Source organism: Euprymna scolopes, chromosome 19 (genome assembly GCF_053919585.1).
Source record: "Euprymna scolopes isolate OS-2025 chromosome 19, ASM5391958v1, whole genome shotgun sequence".
NCBI lineage: Eukaryota > Metazoa > Mollusca > Cephalopoda > Sepiida > Sepiolidae > Euprymna > Euprymna scolopes.
The window spans coordinates 115,894,309-115,914,308 of NC_136500.1; the positions used below are offsets into that span (position 1 = coordinate 115,894,309).

Here is a 20,000-nt window from a genome sequence, read left to right on the forward strand (position 1 = left end):
CTCTCTCTCTCTCTCTCTCTCTCTCTGTCATATATATATATATATATAGAGAGAGAGAGAGAGAGAGATTTGAGATGTTCAAAAGTCGGGACTAATGAAAACAACGAGGTTGTTAGATCGTGCTCAATAACAAGAGCAAAATATTTTTTTTATTTGGGGGTAAATAGTTACATATGGTCGCTACAAAAAGTCATCTGTTTCAGTCAATGAGACTTCCTCGGGCGACCCGGAACCCATCGACGCCATAAAGAAAAATGGAAAAAAAAAAAGTGAAAGAAGTTGAAAAAAAAAAAAAAAAAAGAATCTCTTCAAAAAAAAAAAAAGAAAAAACATAAAAATATCATAAAAAGTTGCGAGCTCTTTAAAAAAAAAAAAGGATAAAAAAGGACCGTATTTCAACCTATTGGAAAATTATTCCAAAATAGTTTAACAGCTGGGTATAAATCTGAAATAATTTAAGTGGATCATAATTTTATTGGAACTTTAGATTGTTTATACACTGATTTTCACGTGTCAAGAAAAGAATATATTATATATATGGGCTCTTTCAGTCCTTCAGACTATGGCTACCCACGAAGGGGTGCCTGCGCATGTAATTTATGTGGCAGGAGGTGCACAATCTCCAATCACACCTCTCCTGAGTCGACATTGTTAAATACCAGTGGCAAGTGAAGTATATATATACGACGACTGGAAACAAATGCCGAGATAAGCGGAAAGCACATATAGCGCCTAGAATTCCCAAATGGTCACCCATCTGGTACTAACCAGGCTCAATATTGCTTAACTTTGGTGATCTGACAAGAACCGGTGTGTCAACATGATTATGCCATATATATATATATATATATATATATATATATATATATATATATATATATATATATATATATATATATATATATATATATATATATATATATATATATTTACTTGCTTCTTCACGAGGGCAGATTTAAACACAAGGTCGGTTTTTAATGTGGGAAAAATCCAGCTCCCCAAAACAGGCACTCTGGTTAGGAACAAAAATAAAAGTTACTTCAGTCATGAAGGATTTCTCCTCCACTGACCGAGGGCAGAAAAGGTGAAGTGTAGCATCAGAAGAGATACTACACCAGGCCAAGAGGGGGGAAAAACCCCTATAACATTAGAAAAGTATTAACATTTTGTCCTCATTTGCGGGGAGACTTCTTCATGATAAAATGATTGAGGAAAATTCTGTTGAAACCATGATGTGCTGAAAGATTTTCGTGCTACCCTTTCTTTAAAAGTGATCATTCGAGTGTTTGGAGGTGTAAAAAAAAAAAAAAAAAGAAGAAAAAAAAAAGTGGTAGTAGTCAGGAAGGCTCGAACCCGTGACGCAAAGGCAGAAAACAAAGTGACAGAAAATCTAACGTCTTACCGCTATTCCATGACTCGACCGGAAATGTAAAGCGTTCAAATTTAACGTAGTCAATCAAAAAGATAACTTGCAGAAATGGCGTTACTTTTCAACCTCCCACGAAGGTTAAAGGGGGCACTCTGGCAGTTTCCAAATAAATAATAATTGTCTCAGTATGAAGGGTTTCCCCTACATTGACCGAGGACAAATTACAGAGCAGGCACTGCCTGGCTGTAAATCGGAGTTTGCGTTCAAATAGTTTTGCTTTATTTATATGAAAAAGACAAACAGATGACATGACGGGACGGTGGGAAATTTTTAAATTTCGATCAAAAAAAAAAAAAATTAAAGAAACTGTGTCCGTTTGCAAATCTGAGATATTATGATCTAGGTAGCATGCAAAAACTTCTCCCGGAATCTAACTGACGCGAGAACCCCGATGCAAAAAAGCTTTTCGTGGACATACACAAACACGCGCGTCCATTTTGCCTTTTATATATTAGATGTGCGTGAAAAGTTTTGGATGATTATGGTTTTAACTTTCTTTTCCTTAATCATTTTATCATCCTGAAGAAGTCTCCCAAAAATGGGGATGAAACGTTGGTAGTTTTCTTATGCTACAGGATATATCTTCGCCTTCTTCCTTCCCCTGATTATCTTTCACGCTTCTTTTCTACATCAAATGATTAAGGACTTTTGAATTTATTAAAATATCAGTTTTGTTTCTACATAGATTTGTGCTCTTATTTTTACTAGCTTGTTGTCATGCTTATCTATTATTCCATATACTAACCATTCCATTTTGTCTGAAATTTTATTTTGCAAACTCTTTCTCTCATATATATATATATATATATATATATCACAAATCCTAAATCTTTCTTCAAGTTTCTTTGCGGTATTTTTAAAAGCTTTCGAGGGCATAATGTAGGCACAACCTCCGATTTGAGCATCCAAAGGTGCACTAAATTTGATCCATAGCCATCAGACACCAATTAAGCTAGATTGCCTGAATTTCACTTTCTTAAAATCCCTTAAATTTTAGTCATTTTCTAGAATCAAAACGATGTAATGGATTTGAATCCAAATTGGAATAAGTATTCTATCCATAAGGTTTAGTATCATCAGATCTCCATAAGGGGATATAAAAGTGGTGCAAAACTGTGCTGTTTGGGGAATTAAATTTACCCATCCTGTGATGGGTATTCTTGTAGTATATATATATATATATATATATATATATATATATATATATATATATATACGTACTAGCTGTTCTTAAACGTCTCTGTCCAAAGGCAGAGCTGACAAATTGTTGCTCTTGTTCCGACAGCCATTACCACAAAGTAATCTTAAATAATTCATAATTGTATTCTTAGTATCACCCGTACTTAGAAGACTGTCACTTAGAACTTGGTGAGTACATCGTAAAATTGCGTCCAAAAAAAAAAAAACAGTTAAAATGGATTTAATGTTCAAACCTAATCCCATCCCAATACCAAGAAATATTTTAACATGTATTTTGTGTGACTAAAATCTATAGGATAAAAGTCTTAGGAAAACAAGCATCGATGAGTTGTTGCTGCTGCTACTACTACTACTACTACTACTACTACTACTAATAACAATAATAATAATAATAATAATAACAACAACAACAACTATATATATAAACTGGAGTTCCTTCAGCTATAACCGAAACCAAAACTTATGAAGAATTCTTGATAAAATTATTTATAAAAAAAATAGATTACTAGAGTGCCATCAGCTATAATCGAAATCGAAACCAAAACTTATGAAGAATTTTTAGTAAACTTATTTATTATAAGAAATGGAAGTCCATAATAATTAAATGACAGTCACTCGGATGTCAGCGTGACACACAAAATAAATAACACACACTTTATCCTATTAATATATAAATAATAATAATAATAATAATAATGATGACAAACACAGCAACCATTATAAGTAATGTATATTTTACGTTCATGGATGTTTTTTTAAGGCTTCTTGTCATGAGAAACAATGGATACCCCTCCCCCACTGCATGATGCGTTCATAATGAAACAAGATATAGACAATTCCCCACCTGACCTTCTCATCATCATCATATCGTATGAATCCAAAGATTCTATTGTTGGCATTGGTTTCCCCGATACATTTTTCTAGTCAGAATTCTTTCCAGAAAGATATCGGGTACTTACTAGAGAGATCGCCAGAAGATTGCTAATATCCGATGTGAACTGGATTCGAACTTTGAACACCCAGGTTGTAAGACCGTGTTGGTAACCACTACACCATCGCCACCTGCTACCCAACCTTCTGATTCGACATTTAAAAAGTCCAGTACACGGAAAAGTCCAAGATGATCAGAGGCAGTCTTGTGAGAAACAGAAAATGGCTGATTTCGTAATGTAGTTTTGTTTCTTTATGATTAGATGCTCTATCGAGACTTGAGAGTGAAGTCTAATCTACTATTACATCCGTAACTAGTAACTTTTATAATGGTCGCTTCCAAGCTTCCGAGACCTTATATTCTCAAACAGTCACACATCTAATTAATTATTGCCCTGACTGAACATTGCTTAACTTTTCATGATTTAATGGGAACTAATGCTTCAAGATGGCATACTTTAAAAATAAATAGTGCCTAATCATGAAATGGAACTCGTTTCATGCCTGTTAATGGAAGTTTTTTTTTTTTTCGTTTGTTTTTTGTTTTCAGAGGATAAAAGAAAGATTGGTTATAAATATAATTGAAAATAATAATGGTTCTCACTGATAATTTTCACATAGAATAATAAACTCATAATTGGTAATTCTGAAATCAGAGCTCCTAATCTCTTCTCCTTTAAAATAAGGTAGTATCACCCTGCTTACTTGTATGGTAACAGCAAAATCCACAAAGCTAGCAATCCTCTCCTCCCTATAATTTTCTATCTCCATACATGCATTTATTAACTATTTAAAACTTTGAAGAAATAAATCACTCTAGGTTTACCTGATAATTACGGCCTCAATTTTAGCGTAGTTTCTTTTTTATTTTTCTATTTCTCCCGTTTTTTTTTTATCTTTTTCCTTCCTCTTTTCTTTCTTTCATTTTCTCTGCATTAAAGAAAAATCTTTATTTTTTTTATTTTTCTTTCTCTTTGTTTTTTTCCTTAGCATTATTTTCTCTTATTTCTTTTTTCTTTTTATTCCTTTCTTTTTTATCTTCTTTCTTTCTCTTTTCTCACTTATTTTCTTTCTTTTCTTTCTCACCTTTGCCTGAAGTGTAGTATAATTTGATTAATATCATTTATTTACTGGCGTTTTTTTTTTAATTTTTTTGTCACGATCATCATCATCATGATGAGTTTAACAACCATGCTGGCATGGTTTGGGCGTCTCAGAAATTGACATCCAAACTAGCCTATTTTGCTTAAGTCATAATTTATTTCTTTTTATATTTATTACTGCTTCCTATGTTTTCTTTGACTTTCCTCTACAAACTGACTTTGCTACCTCAACTGTTCTACATCTGTTAACCAAAGCACTCTCATACATCCGTTCAATGTGACCAAACTAAAGAAGTCTCCTGCTTTGCACATATTTCTCTATACTGTCCACAATTTTAATCTACTTCTGAAGTCATCAGATCCAAGCCTATTTATAAGGTTCATATTACATCCATTGTATGGTATCCACAAACCTAGCAGTCCTCTCCTCCCTATAATTTTCTATCGCCATCTGTTTATTAAGTATTTAAAACGTTGAAGAAATAAATCGTGGCCGGATTTTACTTCCATACATTATTACACTGTGTACACATGCCTGATAGATTCTTGCCATGATCGACAGTGGTAATGCTTTGCTGGTTAGTAATGACAAAGGTTCCTCAACTTGTTTAATTCAATCCTAACCATAGATATCAAATCAGAACCAGCTCCTCCTAGTTTTCGAATGTTATTGCTAAGCTAACAAAATTTCTGGATAACCTCAATATCTTTGCCATTCAAAATTCCTGGATAACCTCAATATCCTTGCCATTCAAAATTCCTGGATAACCTCAATATCCTTGCCATTCAAAATTTCTGGATAACCTCAATATCCTTGCCATTCAAAATTTCTGGATAACCTCAATATCCTTGCCATTCAAAATTTCAGGATAACCTCAATATCCTTGCCATTCAAAATTTCTGGATAACCTCAATATCCTTGCCATTCAAAATTTCAGGATAACCTCAATATCCTTGCCATTCAAAATTTCTGGATAACCTCAATATCCTTGCCATTCAAAATTTCAGGATAACCTCAATATCCTTGCCATTCAAAATTTCTGGATAACCTCAATATCCTTGCCATTCAAAATTTCTGGATAACCTCAATATCCTTGCCATTCAAAATTTCTGGATAACCTCAATATTCTTGCCATTCAAAATTCCTGGATAACCTCAATATCCTTGCCATTCAAAATTTCTGGATAACCTCAATATCCTTGCCATTCAAAATTTCAGGATAACCTCAATATCCTTGCCATTCAAAATTTCTGGATAACCTCAATATCCTTGCCATTCAAATATACTGTCCCACATCTGAATTCTCACCAATCTCCATTGTCTTACATTTCATACGCACAAACTTTTCCTTTCTCGACAAACTGCCAGTAATTCCACTACTTTTTCTTCTGTGCCTGATACTCACAAGTATACTACAAATAAGTGAGTTGCCCTCGACTTCCTTTCGACAAACTGAACAGGGGAGCTTTCATCTTTTTTTGTGAGGTGGGTACCACCACTACAACCACCGATTATCACTTTTGTCTTGGTAACATTCATTTTCAGACTTTTACTTTCCATAGTATTCCAACAAGTCTTCAACTTAACAAGTAGGTCTTCAATTGTTTCGCAGTCAACCGCTGAATCATCTGCATAAAATATCTCTTTCTCCAAATCCACAAAAGCAAAGTACAGGTTTCTTTTATCATGATACTTCTCTTACTTTTGTCTCAATCGCACTTTGCTGAGGCATAAAAACAAACTGTATTTAATTTATGCTTAAAATCAAGCCAAATATATGAATATACAGCATGTTGCATAACTGGTTGCCAACATCCAGAGAGCAAAAAAAAAAAAAAAAAAATAATTCAATGTACAAAAGATATCAATAAAAAAGATCAGCAGAGTAAATTTTCTCTTTTTGGGGACTTTCCACTCTACAACCAGTAGTTATCACTTTTGTCTTGGCAACATTCACTTTCAGACTTCGGGCAAGGATTAAAGTGTAGTATCTGTTCCGGCAGATACTGCACTTAAGATAATTTGTACCAGTAAATGGAGGGGAAACCCTCTATACTGGGACAATTATTATTTTTGGTAACCAGAGTGACCCCTTTTAGGGGAGCTGGTTTTTACCTCACATTAAAAACGGCCTTGTGCCTAATTTGCTCAGTGGGGGAGCAAATAAATACCATCTGTTCTTCGGATGCTACACTTCAATTTTTTGTTCTCTCTCAGTGGAGGAGCAATCTTTCACGACCGGGACAATTTTAAATTTTTGTTCCTTTTCTCCACGTTAAAAACCGACCCTGGTGTCTAACTCTGTGGGGAGGCTTTGTAAATAGGAACATTTACTTTCCATAACATTCCAATAAGTCTTCCAACTTGAAAAGTAGATTTTCAATTGTTTACTAGTTAACTACTAAATTATCAGCATACAGTACCTCTTCTGAGCAGAAATTCCCTACACAATAACTTTAAGACACAAATGAAAACCAACAGACTTGGTAGAGATCCTCGATATACTCACATTAAAATGTTGGGGGGCAAAAAAAATAATCGTCCCTTTTTTTCAGTAAGAGTAGCGGAGGAGGTATTATTAAGCTAATCAGATTAACCGTACCTCCCCTCACCTCGTTCATTCAGAACAATATATGTATAAATAAATCATTCTTTTTTATAGATAAACTAGCAGGCTGCCCAGTGTTGCTTCGGGGCAAAAATGTAACCTATTTTTATTAAAACTTCTATCTCTACATTTCTCTATTTCACCCCTTCTCAGCCCATTCCTCTCTATACGGATGTACACACACACACACCACACACACACACACATATATATACACACAGAAAACCCACCTTTATATAATGGATTAATTAAGGAATGAGTCAGCATTTTCTTTCCGAATTACTACATAATAACACTGAAAAACTGCTACCCCTGACAAAACTTGACCTGATTGACGCCCAGAGAATGAATGATTCTTTCTAAGTATTAAATATTATTCATCCAGGATGATGCTTATCAAAAATATACCAACTTTGTGGGTGTTCATTTGTAGTCATTTTTAGCCGGACATACAAACATACACCCAGACAACTGCCTTTTATATAATAGATTAATGATTTCAGTTGAACGTAATGTTTTTTGTGCTGAATATTATTTTTATCTTTGTTTGGAAATATAGAACCACACACACACACACACACACACACACACACACACACACACACACACACAGTGTACATCTATAATTCTACTGAAGATGAGCTAATCAACGTTTGTTTCCATGAGTCTTTTTAAATCTGTTTTAATCACAAAATATATGCTAAAGTATTCCATATTTTTTAGATAGTTATGTTTTTTTTTAATCCATTTTACTTTTTCATAACTGGCCTTGATAAGTGGTGATGCCTATGTAAAAAAAAAAAATAAAAATAAAAAAAATAAAAATAAAAAAATAAAATAAAAAAAAGTCACCCATTTCTGATTATCTGCGTATTTTATTTCTCTCACTTTCTATTGATTCATACTTTTTAATGTCTCTCAGCATTTAAAAAAAAAAAAAAAAAAAAAAAAATTAGTGACCTTCTCTTTCCATCTTATTTATATAGTCGCATAGTAAACGCCAATACAAATCAGATAGCGAAATAATAACGCTCTTTACTCCTAGTATTTTTAGTTCTGCAGGAATAATTTCTTACCGTGTCACATTTTACTTCAGAGATAAATACATTTACTAATCGAATGCTCATAATCATGAAGAGAATTTGGGACGCTGAAAACGTACACAAATTATTAGTTTTTATTTAAATTTATTTAGTTCAGCGATGGACAAAATGGCAGATGTGTAAGTTTGTTCTATAAGTTCATTTGGGATGTCATCCTGAAATAATATTAAAATAGTGTATACTTATCTACGATGAAGATTGACTTGGCCTGATCCTAAGCACAGGACCGTCCTACAACCACCTTTCGTATCCACCTGTATACACAAAATTAAGGGGCCCTTCCTAGGGGCTAACACTTGGTATCTGTTTGAGATACATAGATATTCGAATATTCCGTTAAAGTTCTCCTTTATCTCTTAAACACTGTAAAAAAAAGTTAAGAATATTATTTTCCTCTCTCCAATCGACAATTTAAGTATGTTATAGTATATCTTTCTTGTATTCGTTTGATCTTTATGGATTCCGGAATTAGAATTCATCTTGTCTGGTGGAGTCCACCATTTCTCGTAAAAGCCAGTGTAAGTTAGACATATCTTATTAGGTCCTGGATATGACCTTAAACTATATCCAATGGTGAGGCCCAAGCTTGCAGGCCTTAGGGAGTGTGGAGCCACCCTTTAATTGCCATTGCTCCCAGGTCCACTCTGACCCGGAGTGGTAGCACCTGTTAGGGTCCCAACTATGGGTTAAATAGAATACGACTTAAAAAACAAATGTACTATATTAAAAAATAGTTCTTCAAAATCACCAGATTCGGAATTAAATAACCTGAAAAGGGTTGATATGCCGTAAAACAAAACAACCAACCAACGTATCTTATTAGGGCCGCAAATACTATGTGATTTTGAATATTTAGTCAGGCTTTACTTACAAGGAAAACTCTCCTCATGTCAGGTTGTCCTGATAAACCCATGTACAGAGAAACCTTAGGCCTTCGAGGATAGTGTCTAGTAGGCATTCAAGTTCTCTTTTTAATAGATATATCACAGTTTATAAATTTTCTTTATAAAATCAAAGTAAACTAAATAGTGGTGGTGGTTGTAACCCAACAGTTAACGTGTATGTCTAATATGTATATATTCTTTTTTTTTTTTTTTAATTTACACTATACTTTAGTTTGATTTTCCATCAATACCTTCGGTTTCATTGATGGGAACTCAGTCTTATTTATCAGACAATGTTTTGAAAGTGTGTTACATTATCTTTAGCTCTGTAGGTTGAGTTTCTAGTGTTTCTGCGAAACCGAAGGTGTTGTGTCTGGAGAAATGGTTTGTCAGAATAATGGAATGCTCGAGTAACAAGTAGACAAGCTCATTGTAGGTTAAATATAATTTATTCACGTCAGAAACATTAATTATTTACAGAACGATATGCATGTGTTAGCCCAGCCGCCATATTGTCTACCTTTCTCTTTCTTGGAACTCTCCAGTCTTTTTTTTTAGAATATATAAAGGGCAATAACTCTTACTTTTTGTATTAGTTATTTTCCCTTTTGATCGCTATAACATGTCCCCTTTGAAATATGGTGCTTGTAGGATGTTTGATATGGATCTATTTGTAGAGTTGAAGTTGGTTCGCAAGTGATATTCAAAGCAGTATAAAACTGAAAGTTCATTGGCTTCTTGTTCATCTCAACAAGTGTATAGTTTCTCCAAGCTTCAAAATTTACATTGAAAGTGGCAAAAATTCGATGTGGAAACGTCCTGGCATTTTTCTGTGTGTGTGTGTGTTTTTTTTGTTTTTGTTTTGTTTTTTTCTCTTGGTTGTACAATATTCATCCTGAAAGTGTTGTAGTTATTTTTACCACAAAATCCATCCTTGTGCCCTCCACATGAACAGCGTTGACATACGTGTCTTTTAAATGGGCAAAAACGAGCATAGTGCATCTCTCCACTTGACCAAGAGGGCGTTCGCAGCTTTTTTTTTTTTTTACATGGGGGTCACCACTTATCAAGGCCCGAAGGCCACTCAGGGATAAGGGTTATTAAAGCTTCTTTCTATTTCCAGGATTTCTCTACCGATTTGATGTTTGAAACTGATGAGCTTTGTTGTTGCATCATTGTTGTCTTGTTTTAGATTGATTAGTCGTTGACATTCTGCAGTCAGAATTTGTGCCGTTATTTCTTTGTCTTTTTCAACCATAAACAGTAGACGTGTGTAAATAAATGTCTGCCTCTTATAGAGATTGAAACCCTGCAATGAAAATGGGGCATTTGAATTGACCTTTGGTTAGCGATTTCAGCCGAAAATTTTAACATTGTAGATTAACAACCCCAGCATATTTGACAAGATCGTCTGTAGCATTTTTACTTTAATTTCAAATAATTGTAACGGATATTAAATAAAGATGCTGACTCACCAAAAATGTCTGATAACTGTGCTATCGTTTCATCAAATGTAAAATCTCCTGTTTTTTTTTGTTTTTTTTAGGAAGGATGTAATTTAAATGTGCCAAGCTTATGAAGTAGTAAACATACTTTCCATACTAAGCAGTAAAGTCTGTTTTAAATCCTGATTGAATGAAACATCCGTTATTGTGCTTGCTATGGTGTCCGGAGAAATTGATTTTCGTGTGTCCATCGATTGTTTGTTAAAAATAACGATGTGATATTTAATCAGGGTTTACTTGTAGGGAAAAATATCCTTATGCCAAGTTGTCCTAACAAACCCTAGTACAGAGAGACCCTAGACACTCAAGGATAGTGTCTAGTAGGCATTCAAGTTCTCTTAACAGATATGAATTTTCTTATCAAATCCAAGTAGAATAAAGCGTGGTAATGGTTGTAACCCAACAATTCATGTCTATGTCTAATATATAGTTTTCAATTTATACTATACAGTAGTATAGTTTGATTTTCCATCAATACCTTCGGTTTCATTGATGGTAACTCAGTCTGATTTAACAGACGATGCTTTGATAGTGTGTATATTATCTTTAGCTGCGTAGGTTGGGTTTCTAGTTTTTCTGTGAAACCAAAGGTATCGATGGAAAATCAAAATAATTGAAATGAATATATATATACTAGACACTATTAGATATACTACAGGAACCCGACGTTGCCCGGTATTGAATGATGATCAATGAATATTTCACATTCCTATATTTTTATTGTCATCGAAATCCATGAAATCGCCCGGAAGGAAGCGTCACATGTCTCCATGCAGTAACTTAGTCCAAAATACATGTTATTCCACATTGCACCCTAGTGAACCTACGTAGTGAACTTACAAAATTATTTTACATAAACTTCTTTCCAGTTAACAAAAAAAAAAGCATTAAGAAATTTACGTGCAGGGTTTGAACCTACAGACCACATCGTACAAAAAAAAAAAAAAAAAAAAAAAAAAAAACGTGCGATCAACTTACCAACAGTAGAATTTTTACGGCCCATTGTTCTATCATTGTTGCTAAGCAACTACATGGAAAAAATGGCTTTACCGATGATAGATGAATGAAAATTATGGTTTTGATTATCAATCATCGGTAATCATCGGGAGTATTCCGAGACAAAACTTAACTAAAATCACTCCCAGACTTATACACTAAATTTTGTAAATTTTAAAGAAAATCTGTTCAGCCGTTTCGGAGTCTATAAGGAACGAACTCACACACACAGATAAAGTTGCATTTATATATATATATATATATATATATATATATATATATACAGGTACCGCCAAAACGGGGGGGGGGGCAGGCAAGTACTTTTTGACGGACCGTCTTTTTAAAAATCTACTAATCAATACGAAATTTTCAGCGATTATTAAGAGAAGAATGAACTTTATAACAGTGTACTTATTTTTTCATAAACAATATTTATATATATATATATTTTTTTTTTGCTTACAAAACCCTTCCTTGTTTTGAGGGGGTTCCAAATATGCTTAAAATAATCATCTGAAACTGAACAAAATATATTGTGTTGTTGTAAGGGACGGGATTATAGATTTAAAAAAAAAAAAAAAAACTTGTTTGCATACCTTATTTTGATGTCTGAATATCAGAACTTCGATTGTATTTAATTATCCCGCTTTTGAGTTTTGAAGTGTGAAATTCGGTGAATATGTTAAGTAAAATAATTAATTTAAGTTAAGCAAAACAAAAAAATTTTTTTTTAATATTTATACGAAAAAAGCTATTTTAAAATCTTTGATAAATAAATTAACAATCTCTTTTTAGCGAGCCGAATAATGCATGACCATTATTAAACAGGGCATGTTTTGAAGAATCGATACAAAATAAAATTCAATAAATATTGTGCCCTTTGTGTTAAAAATATCATTTTTTCGATCCAGTTTGGAAACGTTTGCCGCCTTTCGACTACGGTGGACCAAACGCGCTGAAATAATTATTTTTATTCTGCTTTAAATTGCCCCCCCCCTCCCCATTTTGGAGAGCCTGGCCCCCACTCACATACACATTAAAAACCAAACTCATACAAATGGTCACCCATCTGGTACTGGCCAGCCGTCACTGAAAAATAAGTTTTTTTTTTTTTTGGCTTTTTGGTCTTCCGTAGTTTGCTTTTTATCAAGTACAAATGTAAACAGAGTAATCAAATCGACTCGAAGTAACTGGTTGCCTATATGAATAAGTGGAATTATTTGAAATCCAGGTATTTATATTATAATATTTTTGCCTATTCTCATAGAAAATCACCCTAAATCTTAGACAAGAAATAAACAAATTAATTCTTTCAAAAACCTTCTTTTTTTTTTTTTTTTTTTAACTATTTATATACGTTTTTTGTGCAAAACAAAAAACGCCAATAGTTAACTTTTGGGGAAAATTTAACATTTCAAATTTAATTAAAAATAGTAGAAAAAGTTTTACATTATTCTGCTTTCTATATGATAAAATTCAGGGTTTTATCTTTCTGGAAAAAAAAAGTTACTCAGAAATAATGGATTTTAATAAATGTAATTTCGTTTTAAAAAACAACAACAACTTGATTTTTCGGCCATTTTTGGCGGTGTCTATATATATATATATATATATATATATATATATATATATATATATATATAATCTGTGGAAATATGATTTTTTTCAATTATATGTATATATATATATATATATATATATATATATATATATATATATATATATATATATATATATATATATATATATATAATGTATATTTTTTCTACCTTAAGAATCAAACACTCAAGAAATAAAAATAGAAACAGAGACCAAAGAAATTGTAAAAAATTGCCCCAGGCTTTTTTGTTTGAAGTTGTTTCCAGGCAACGCTTAGATTTTTATTTATTTATCTTGCTAGCAATTAATACTTTAAATCTTTTTTTCTTTAAACTTTTAGATAATTAACATTTTAATATTGAACTGCGATAGTTTAGTAAATATTAAGTTCGTTATATATTGACTGAAGGAGGAGGAGGAGGAGGAGGAGGAGGAGAAGGAGGCAGGCGATAAAACGAGAGATGGGTGGGTATCTCAGATAATAATTAAAATTACTTCCTCAGATGACCAATATGCCAATCATTCAACCTCTAATGAATTATTTTCTTAGTAATTTTTTCTAATATTTTCCTATTTTTCTTTTTTGAATATCGATTTTATTTTTCTTTCTTTCTAGTACAAACCCCATATAATCTCATTGGCCCAACAAGTTTTTTTTTTTTCATTTCCTAAACACTTGTTACTATGATACAGTCTGTTTGTACAGACAGGAGCCTTTTTTTTTTTTTTTCTTTTTTTTTTTTTTTTGATAACTTTTTCCCCTTCCATTCGCTTTTCACTATGTTAATAAACTTTATCATTTTTTTGGTTTTCATTTTGCTGTAGATTTGCAATCGAATTCATAAATTATTCATTTTGACTTTTTACTTTGCAAAAAAAAACAAAAAAACCTTGAACAACTCTCTCATTTTCACATATTTTCTTTTCTTTTTATTTCATCCCTCACTCCATTTCTCTCTCTCCCCTTATCCTGTCTTTAATTTCCTTTATCTTTCACTTCCTCCCTCTCTATCTTTTTCACTCCCTTTCTCTTTATCTTTTACTTCCTTTATCTTTGTCTCTTTTACTTCCCCTCTTTTTTTACTCCCCTCTGTCTTTTCCTTCCTATCTCTTTTTTACTTTCTCTCTTTTTTACTTTCTCTCTTTTTTACTTTCTCTCTTTTTTTACTTTCTCTCTTTTTTTACTTTCTCTCTTTTTTACTTTCTCTCTTTTTTACTTTCTCTCTTTTTTACTTTCTCTCTTTTTTACTTTCTCTCTTTTTTACTTTCTCTCTTTTTTACTTTCTCTCTTTTTTTACTTTCTCTCTTTTTTACTTTCTCTCTTTTTTTACTTTCTCTCTTTCTTTACTTTTTCTCTTTTTTACTTTTTCTCTTTTTTACTTTCTCTCTTTTTTACTTTCTCTCTGTCTTTTTTTACTTTCTCTCTTTTTTACTTTCTCTCTGTCTTTTTTTTACTTTCTCTCCCCTTTTTTATTTCCTCTCTCTATTTTTTATATCCTTGCTCTCTCTCTTTTTATATCGTCTCTTTCTTTTTAGTTCCTCTCTCTCTCTCTGTCTTTTATTTCCTTTCTGTCTTCTTTATTTCATCTCTCTTTTTTTTTTTTTACTTTCACTCTGTCTTTTTATTTTACTTCCTCTTTGTCTTTTTTAGTTCCTCTCTCTCTACTTCTCTTTCCCTCTCTGTTTCTCTTCAGCTCTCATCTCTCTTCTTTACTCTGTCTCTCTTACTGCCTATCGTTTCCCTCTTTGCTCACTATTTTCTCTCTCTCTCTCGCTCACTCTCTCACTCTATTTTACACGCTCTCCTCCTTTGTGTCTCTTCCTTTAGTCTTTCTTTTTTCCTTTTGTCTCTCTCTCTCTCTCTCTCTCTCTCTCTCTCGGACTCTTTCCTCTTTCCTTTTCTCTTGACCTCTTCTCTCTTATTACCCTGTTGTCTCCCCCCCCCCGGTCTCTCTTGCGGACATCTTTATATTTTACAATTCCATTTCCATTACTTTTCTCTCTCTCTCTCTCTCTCGCTCTTTTTTATCAACACATCTTTTTAAAAATCATCCCCCTCTATTTATTCTCCACCGTATGTACCGCAACTATGATCGCACCTCACCCCTATTAATACAAATCTTTCACCAAAATAATTTCCTTTTTTCCTCTCTCTCTCTTTGTAAAACATGTAAAATTGGTGCCAAAAGCGAAAAAAAAAAAAAAAAAATTTTTTTTTTAATTAATCTTCCCCCCCCCCCCCAAAAAAAAGGAGAGAAACATTCCACGGTAAATATCGATTTCTCCTTCTCAAATAAAAAGGTATATTTAACATTATGGCTTTTCTCTTTTTCTCTTTCTTCACTTAACAGTGTGCAACATTCGAAGATGGCGCTTGATAGATTCAGAAACTATGGCAAGATTTATGGGACATTTTTAGGAATTATCGATTAGTTATTTAACAAAATATGATCTATCTATATTATACTAGCAGGGCGCCCAGCATTGCCCAGTCATAAAATATGTTTAAATATGATATTTGAATTTATGCAGATTTCGTATGTATTATTATATTATATTGGACCCAATATATAAAAGTAATTTCAAAACTGAAACAAACAACAACAAAATCACTTGGGTGTCATCAACAAAAAAATCGAATAATAATTTGGGAGCCATTAGCTAGAATCGGAACCAAAACATTTAACGGGCAGCATTATTCATTACCATCCGAGCTAATGACACATGGGTATCAAAACTTGAAAAATTAACCAATGTATATTTGCACATGTGTAAAAGAGCACTTTAAGTGAACTTACACTTGCCAAGTTTCAATTTTGACCTGTTAGCAGCTATTTTTTCCAGCTAAAAACCAAATTGAATTTGTTCCACGTGTCCAATTCCCCTGTATATCAAGTTTCAAGTCTGTTACCCAAAAAATTGACAGTAGTTTGGTAGAGACTGTTTTGCACACAAATAGATAAGGTCACTTTTATATATATATACTCGTAAGTTGCCCAACGCTACTCAGTCAAAAAATATGATTAAATATGATATTTTAATTTATGCAGATTTCATATTTATTATTATAGAGACAATTCTTTCTCGATTATTATATTGTATCCAATGTATTGTAGAGATTTGAAAACTAAAACAAACAAACAAAAAAAAATTACTTGGATGCCATCAGCTAAAATCGAAACCAAAACATTTAGCACTCCAGCCTTAGTCATTACCATTTGAGCTATAGTCAGAGAAGAAATAGTTAAAAATGGACCTATAAACCTATATTTGCATATGTCTACAAGAGCACTTTAAGTCGACTTACGCCTACCAAGTTCATATTTTTGTTTAAATTTTGAGCCCTTAACTATTTTTACTGGCTAAAAACCCTTAAAAGAAAGGTCCACAAAAATGCCATCATTTGACCCGATTCATGCAGCTCTGCAACCTTGCATTTCAGAGGAGATACACTTTGAAAAAAATGGAGACAGACATACTTTTATAAATTAGATTTCTATTTTTATGTCTGTCTGTTTGTCCGTTCCACATCTCAGAAACTATTGGGCTGATTTAGCTGAAATTTTGTATGAATCTTTGTTATAAGGTGCGCCGAACTTGATGTTATGCTATCCATTTAATGCATGGTTAGGGATTAATACAGGTTAGTATTTAAATGCAAAAATGAGCACAAATTTAACCATATTCTAGAAATGTAAGCCATGTTTAGTTTCAGAACAGTTTCCGATGGTTCATTGTTCTACACACGTTCTAGGAGGTGACTGGTTTGCAGTAGACAGAACTGGAGTTGAAATCCACAAAGCAAAAGACTCTTCTCGTGTTGAGACGGAGAAAACATATGCGAAATTGCTACAGAAAGGTTTAATATTTATGGAGCAATTCTGGTTTCTGATTGGTTGCTAGCAGAACGTGAATTAATTCGATTCTTCAGTTTCTAGCAGCATCGTTTATAAATAGAATCTCCCAACTATGCGGGATCATACCCCCATTATAGTCCAAAAATATTGTAACACATTCAACCATCAATTTGGCATAAAGCACTCATTTTGAGTAAACAATCTATAACTTTTTCCCGTTTTTAAAAGTCTAGTTATTTTATATTGTACTAGCATGGGTGCCCAGCATTGCCTGGGTGCTTGGAGGTGTGTGTTGAGCAAAATAAAAGTTGTAGTAGGCAGGCAAGCTCGAATCTGTACCGCGAAAGAGAAAAAGAATGTGAAAAAAAAAACATGACGTCATTGCCGTTGTGTTACCTCACCTCCATTAATACAAATCTATCACCAAAATAATGTGACGAATGTTTAAATTAAGGCGTATCAATCGAAAAGAGGGGATGACTTTCGAAAATATCGGCGAAAAAAGCGCCCCCCCCCTTGTAGAAAAGTGCCCAGTTGAGTGTGAAGGAATTAATGTTTTTAGCCAATTTTTCGATATTTGTCGTTCAAAGGGTCGAGCTTCAAAACGATACTAATCTTGTGAAAATCCGTCGCCTCTGTCGAAAGTTTTTGTGAAATATACATACATGCATATATTTAAACAGCTCAGATATATATTATAGATTCTTGGGGGGGGGGGCGGTACTAATGGGTCACCATTTATCGAGGTTAAAAGCCACTCGATAATAAAGGTTAATGAGATAGCTTCTCAGTTAAAAGATGAATATTATGAGAGGATAGGAAATAATGAATGGAATGAAAACAATTTAGGCATGGTTTATGGCAAGTATTTGTTAATATTGGATCTGTAGATGACTGTAGTCCACAGGGAAGCAATTCCATGAAAATTCTATTGAATGTTAGGTACACTGAGGAAGAAATTAATAGTGAAAATGTCTATGAACAAAAAGGATTTTTTTTAAATATCGGATTGAGTCGTAAAAAAAAACCTCACACAGAGACACATACAGACAAAGTGGCTTTTACATATAAGTAGAGATAAGTAGATAATAATGTATGGCAAAAAATTGAAGCATCAGAACCCGTCAAAGCTATAAACAGAAATAACAATAATAGAATCCAAAAAGCAGGTTATTTCCTAATGTTTTGTAGCACATTTAAGTCAAATGTGTTTTGGTAGTACTTCTCAAATTTTTTGTTTTGGTAGCCATTTGCAAATTTGAATACTGATGATAAATACGGTATATTATGGCATATTTCATAGTTCTATTTTGTTTATAAAAAAAAAATTAGCCACAGTCCAACAAACTCCCTAGCTGGCCCAATTATTATTAGAATGAAACTTAAGCAAACTAAATTATAATTAAAAACATATTGGAAGTGTAAAAAAAAGACTAGTCTAAATCAAGTATCGATTTGTCAATTGCATTATCATTTAAGCCTGACTTTGAAAACCTGACAAGATAGATTTATGTTCTATATATATTGGTGTAATATTGAAATTTGGTTTTTAAAAAAAAGCAAAAAAATGTTCCATGATTTGAGTTCACCATTTCATTTTTCATGATTAATAATTTTTGTAAGTCATAAAATTTCACGCTTCTCTGCTTTTTTTGATACAATCAAGAATGTATGTGTTTGTGTCCATACACGCATTTTTATATATAAAGTTGCTAATATATAAGGTTAAATATAAAATATATAAAGTTGCTAATATATCAGGTTAAATATAAAATATATAAAGTTGCTAATATATAAGGTTAGATATAAAATATATAAAGTTGCTAATATATCAGGTTAATTATAAAATATATAAAGTTGCTAATATATCAGGTTAAATATAAAATATAAAATATATAATATTAAATATAAAATATATCAGGTTAGATATAAAATATATAAAGTTGCTAATATATCAGGTTAGATATAAAATATATGAAGTTGCTAATATATAAGGTTAAATATAAAATATATAAAGTTGCTAGTATATAAGGTTAAATATAAAATATATAAAGTTGCTAATATATAAGGTTAAATATAAAATATATAAAGTTGCTAGTATATAAGGTTAAATATAAAATATATAAAGTTGCTAATATATAAGGTTAGATATAAAATATATAAAGTTGCTAATATATCAGGTTAAATATAAAATATATAAAGTTGCTAGTATATAAGGTTAAATATAAAATATATAAAGTTGCTAATATATCAGGTTAAATATAAAATATATAAATATAAAATATATGATATTAAATATAAAATATATCAGGTTAGATATAAAATATATAAAGTTGCTAATATATAAGGTTAGATATAAAATATATAAAGTTGCTAATATATAAAATTAAATATAAAATATATAAAGTTGCTAATATATAAAATTAAATATAAAATATATAAAATTGCTAATATATAAGGTTAGATATAAAATATATAAAGTTGCTAATATATCAGGTTAAATATAAAATATATAAAGTTGCTAATATATAAGGTTAAATATAAAATATATAAAGTTGCTAATATATAAGGTTAAATATAAAATATATAAAGTTGCTAGTATATAAGGTTAAATATAAAATATATAAAGTTGCTAATATATCAGGTTAAATATAAAATATATAAATATAAAATATATAATATTAAATATAAAATATATCAGGTTAGATATAAAATATATAAAGTTGCTAATATATCAGGTTAGATATAAAATATATAAAGTTGCTAATATATAAGGTTAAATATAA

The 20,000-nt window shown here is 31.8% G+C and overlaps 1 protein-coding gene and 1 pseudogene across 3 annotated transcripts in view; one reads left to right on the plus strand and one right to left on the minus strand.

Annotated features, from left to right (window-relative positions):
- LOC145239890 (uncharacterized) overlaps positions 1–20,000 on the plus strand; it is a 576,000-nt gene that overhangs the window by 286,155 nt on the left and 269,845 nt on the right. The window lies entirely within an intron of this gene.
- On the minus strand, positions 721–837 carry LOC145240400 (5S ribosomal RNA; annotated as a pseudogene).